Source organism: Physeter macrocephalus, chromosome 12 (assembly GCF_002837175.3).
Source record: "Physeter macrocephalus isolate SW-GA chromosome 12, ASM283717v5, whole genome shotgun sequence".
NCBI lineage: Eukaryota > Metazoa > Chordata > Mammalia > Artiodactyla > Physeteridae > Physeter > Physeter macrocephalus.
The window spans coordinates 28,022,439-28,028,438 of NC_041225.1; positions in this window are offsets into that span (position 1 = coordinate 28,022,439).

The following is a 6,000-nucleotide window of genomic DNA, read 5'->3' on the forward strand; positions in this document are numbered from 1 at the left end:
TAGTCTAAGATATTCTTAATTCTTTCATTTTGAATGCCCAACTTTTAATTAATTAACTAATTAACAAATTCATTAATTAAATTGTAGGGATTAATCCTGTTTATGATTTGAGACTTAGTTCTCTCATCGTGGTTTTCCTTCTTTTGTTCTTTCTGCTCTTGGTTTCTCTGTTTTGTTTTGCAACAAGGGTATTCCTGTGTGTTGTGAATACCATTTTTAGAATTCCATTTTGATTTATGTCAAGTATTTTTTATTGTAACTTTCACACCGATTTTTCAGTAGTGGCTCTAGGTATTACCTTTTACATACATAACTTATCGTAGTCTCCTGGTGTTGACATTTTATCATTTTGAGACAGTGTAGATGTCTTACCTCTCTTTAAATCCCTTTACTCTCCTCATTTATATTATTGTCTTAAATATTTTCTCTACATACGTTGACAGCCAAATCACACAATGCTATGATGTTTTGTCTGACTTTGAAACACAATTTAGGTAACTCAAGAGAAGAAATATTTATTGTATTTACCCATATTTTTGCCTACTAAGCTCTTTTTCCTTCTTAACGTTTCTAGTTTTGTTTTTTTTTATCATTTGCCTTTTCCTTAGAGAACTTTAGAGACTTTAGTCATTCTTTTAAGATAAGTCTGCTGATGACAAAATCTTTTAGTTTCTCTTCATCTAAGATGGCCTTGATTCCTTCTTCATTCCTGTAGAATATTTTTTTGTGATATGGAATTGTAGGTTACAATTCTTTTTTTTTTTATCTTAAAAGAAAACTTTATAAAAAAACCCCAGAACATTTAAACTTTAAAGTAGTTTTGGGGGAAGAAGACAAATATTTGTTAAGGTCCACTCTATCTATTACTTCAAATATATTATCTGAAGCCTAATACAGCACCAGTAATATAAGGAACATTCAAGTAAGGGTGGTTAATAGTATTGCATACATTATCCCATTTAATCATCAACACAGTCCCATGACACCGGGACAGATTACTATTATATCTATTTTACAGGAAGTAAAACCGAGGTCAGGAGAGATTAGGTGACGTGCCTAAAGTCATATTTGTTCCATCTTTCCCTGATTTACGCTGCAAAGCTAGAAAGACTATTCTGGATTATCTAAATTCATTCATTCGTCCAATCATTCAACAAATATAGATCACCCACTCTGTGCCAGGATCAATGCTAGGGCCTGAAGGGAGCTCAGTCGCATGCTTCCAGGGTCAGTGGGGTAAGTAGACATCAGATGGAGATGACAAATCAGCGTGATGGGTGCTGAGAGAGAAGCAGAAGACCCGGAGAAGCATGACACAGGGGCACCAAGTCCAGCCTGGGAAGGGTTCTCCAAAGAGGTAAGACTAGTGGAACTGTTTCCCCCGGACTCCTACAGAAGGACCCAGTCAGAAGGGTGGCCTAATAGCTCATTTTCCAAGGTCTCTGGCAACCCCAAGCCCAGCTGCCCAGCAGCAAAAATGGCACAGTGCTCAACTACCCAGACTACCGGTGGGCCTTTAGATAGCTGGAAACTATTCCCACATAGCATGCCAATGACTGACCACCGTCACCAGGGCTGCTTGGCATCAGGCACTGTGGATAATGTTGAAACATCAGTGCCTGGAATGCACTAGACACTAATACATACTTGGATTCCCTTCCTCCCCTGGCAGTATTCCCCAACTCCGTCTGGTTCCTGGGTTCTGAGACCTTAACTGGGCTCTTCTACTGCATGCCACAGTCTCTCTCTCTCTCTCTTTTTTTTTTTTAATTTTTGAATTTTATTTTATTTTTTATACAGCAAATTCTTATTAGTTATCTATTTGATACATATTAGTGTATATATGTCAAACCCAATCTACCAATTCATCACACCACCACCACCCCTGCCACTTTACCCCCTTGATGTCCATATGTTTGCTCTCTACATCTGTGTCTCTATTTCTGCCCTGCAAACCGGTTCATCTGTACCATTTTTTTAGGTTCCACATATATACATTAATATATGATATTTGTTTTTCTCTTTCTGACTTACTTCACTCTGTATGACAGTCTCTAGATCCATCCACGTCTCTACAAATGACCCGATGTCATTCCTTTTTATGGCCGAGTAATATTCCATTGTATATATGTACCACATCTTCTTTATCCATTCATCTGTCAAAGGGCATTTAGGTTGCTTCCATGACCTGACTATTGTAAATAGTGCTGCAATGAACATTGGGTGCATGTGTCTTTTTTTTTTTTTGTGGTATGCGGGACTTCCTCTGTTGTGGCCTCTCCCTTTGCGGAGCACAGGCGCCGGACGTGCAGGCTCAGTGGCCATGGCTCACGGGTCCAGCCGCTCCGCGGCATGTGGGATCCTCCCATACCGGGGCACGAACCTGGTTCCCCTGCATCAGCAGGCGGACGCGCAACCACTGCGCCACCAGGGAGGCCCGCATGTGTCTTTTTGAATTATGGTTTTCTCAGGGTATATGCTAGGTAGTGGGATAGCTGGGTCATATGGTAATTCTATTTTTAGTTTTTTAAGGAACCTCCAAACTGTTCTCCATAGTGGCTATATCAATTTACATTCCCACCAACAGTGCAAGAGGGTTCCCTTTCCTCCACACCCTCTCTAGCATTTGTTGTTTGTAGATTTTCGGATGATGCCCTTCTAACTGGTGTGAGGTGATACCTCATTGTAGTTTTGATTTGCATTTCTCTAATAATTAGTGATGTTGAGCAACTTTTCATGTACTTATTGGCCATCTGTATGTCTTCTTTGGAGAAATGTCTACTTAGATCTTCTGCCCATTTGTGATTGGGTTGTTTGTTTTTTTAATTTTGAGCTGCATATGTATTTCGGAAAACATTCCCACCAACAGTGCAAGAGGGTTCCCTTTCCTCCACACCCCCTCTAGCATTTGTTGTTTGTAGATTTTCGGATAATGCCCTTCTAACTGGTGTGAGGTGATACCTCATTGTAGTTTTGATTTGCATTTCTCTAATAATTAGTGATGTTGAGCAACTTTTCATGTACTTATTGGCCATCTGTATGTCTTCTTTGGAGAAATGTCTACTTAGATCTTCTGCCCATTTGTGATTGGGTTGTTTGTTTTTTTTAATTTTGAGCTGCATATGTATTTCGGAAATTAATCCTTTGTCTGTTGATTCGTTTGCAAATATTTTCTCCCATTCTGAGGTTTGTCTTTTTCTTTTGTTTATAGTTTCCTTTGCTTTGCAAAAGCTTTTAAGTTTCATTAGGTCTCATTTGTTTTATTTTGTTTTTATTTTGTTTTATTTTGTTTTATTTTGTTTTTTTATTTTGTTTTTTTGATCCACCTCTAGGAGGTGGATCAAAAAAGATCTTGCTGTGATTTATGTCAAAGAGTGTTCTTCCTATGTTTTCCTCTAAGAGTTTTATAGTGTCTGGTTTTAAATTTAGGTCTCTAATGCATTTTTATTTTATTTAATTTATTTTTGGCTGTGTTGGGTCTTCGTTTCTGTGCGAGGGCTTTCTCTAGTTGTGGCAAGCAGGGGCCACTATTCATCGCGGTGTGCGGGCCTCTCACTATCGCGGCCACTTTTGTTTTTTTGATCCACCTCTAGGAGGTGGATCAAAAAAGATCTTGCTGTGATTTATGTCAAAGAGTGTTCTTCCTATGTTTTCCTCTAAGAGTTTTATAGTGTCTGGTTTTAAATTTAGGTCTCTAATGCATTTTTATTTTATTTAATTTATTTTTGGCTGTGTTGGGTCTTCGTTTCTGTGCGAGGGCTTTCTCTAGTTGTGGCAAGCAGGGGCCACTATTCATCGCGGTGTGCGGGCCTCTCACTATCGCGGCCACTCTTGTTGTGGAGCACAGGCTCCAGATGCGCAGGCTCAGTAGTTGTGGCTCACAGGACTAGTTGCTCCGCGGCATGTGGGATCTTCCCAGACCAGGGGTCGAACCCGTGTCCCTTGCATTGGCAGGCAGATTCTCAACCACTGCACCACCAGGGAAGACCTCTAATGCATTTTGAGTTTATTTTTGTGTATGGTGTTAGGGAGTGTTCTAATTTCATTCATTTATATGTACTTGTCCAGTTTTCCCAGCACCACTTATTGAAGAAGTTGTCTTTTCTCCATTGTATATCCTTGCCTCCTTTGTCATAGATTAGTTGACCATAGGTGCGTGGGTTTATCACTGGGCTTTCTATCCTGTTACATGGATCTATATTTCTGTTTTTATGCCAGTACCATATTGTCTTGATTACTGTAGCTTTGTAGTATAGTCTGAAGTCAGGGAGTCTGATTCCTCCAGCCCTGTTTTTTTCACTCAAGACTGCTTTGGCTATTCGGGGTCTTTTGTGTCTCCATACAAATTTTAAGATTTTTTGTTCTAGTTCTATAAAAAATGTCACTGGTAATTTGATAGGGATTGAACTGAATCTGTAGATTGCTTTGGGTAGTATACTCATTTTCACAATATTGATTCTTCCAATCTAAGAACATGGTATGTCTTTCCATCTGTTGGTGTCACCTTCGATTTTTTTCATCAATGTCTTACAGTTTTCTGAGTACAGGTCTTTTACCTCCTTAGGTAGGTTTATTCCTGGTATTTTATTCTTTCTGTTGCAGTGGTGAATAGGTTTGTTTCTCCTTAATTTCTCTTTCTGATCTTTCATTGTTAGTGTTTAGGAATGCAAGAGATTTCTGTGCATTAATTTTGTATCCTGCAACTCTACCAAATTCTTTGATTAGATCTAGTAGTTTTCTGGTGGCATCTTTAGAATTATCTATGTATAGTATCATGTCATCTGCAAACAGTGACAGTTTTACCTCTTCTTTTCCGATTTGGTTTCCGTGTTGAATTTTGTCAAAAGCTTTCTCTGCATCTATTGAGATGATCATATGGTTTTTCTCCTTCAGTTTGTTGATATGGTGTATCACGTTGATTGATTTGCGTATATTGAAGAATCCTTGCATTCCTGGGGTAAACCCCACTTGATCATGGTGTGTGAGCCTGTTAATGTGTTGTTGGATTCTGTTTGCTAGTATTTTGTTGAGGATTTTTGCATCTATGTTCATCAGTGATATTGGCCTGTAGTTTTCTTTCTTTGTGACGTCTTTGTTTGGTTTTGGAATCGGGGTGATGGTGGGCTCATAGAATGAGTTTGGGAGTGTTCCTTCCTCTACAATGTTTTGGAAGAGTTTGCAAAGGATGGGTGTTAGCTTTTCTCTAAATGTTTGATAGAATTCACCTGTGAATCCATCTGGTCCTCTTCTTTTGTTTGTTGGAAGATTTTAATCAGTTTCAATTTCATTACTTATGATTGGTCTGTTCTTATTTTCTATTTCTTCCTGGTTCAGTCTTGGAAGGTTATACCTTTCTAAGAATTTGTCCATTTCTTCCAGGTTGTCCATTTTATTGGCATAGAGTCGCTTGTAGTAGTCTCTTAGGATGCTTTGTATTTCTGCGGTGTCCGTTGTAACTTCTTTTTTTCATTTCTAATTTTATTGATTTGAGTTCTCTCCCTCTTTTTCCTGATGAGTCTGGCTAAAGGTTTATCAATTTTGTTTATCTTCTCAAAGAACCAGCTTTTAGTTTTATTGATCTTTGCTATTGTTTTCTTTGTTTCTATGTCATTTATTTCTGCACTGATCTTTATGATTTCTTTCCTTCTACAAACTTTGGGTTTTGTTTGTTCTTTCTCTAGTTCTTTTAGGTGTAAGGTTAGATTGTTTACTTGATATTTTTCTTGTTTCTTGAGGTAGGCTTGTGTTGCTATAAACTTCCCTCTTAGAACTGCTTTTGCTGCATCCCATAGGTTTTGGATCATCGTGTTTTCGTTGTAATTTGTCTCTAGGTATTTTTTGATTTCCTCTTTGATTTCTTCAGTGATCTCTTGGTTATTTAGTAACATATTGTTTTGCCTCAATGTGTTTGTGTTTTTCACGTTGTTTTCCCTGTAATTGATTTCTAATCTCATAGCGTTGTGCTCAGAAAAGATGCTTGATATGATTTCAATTTTCTTA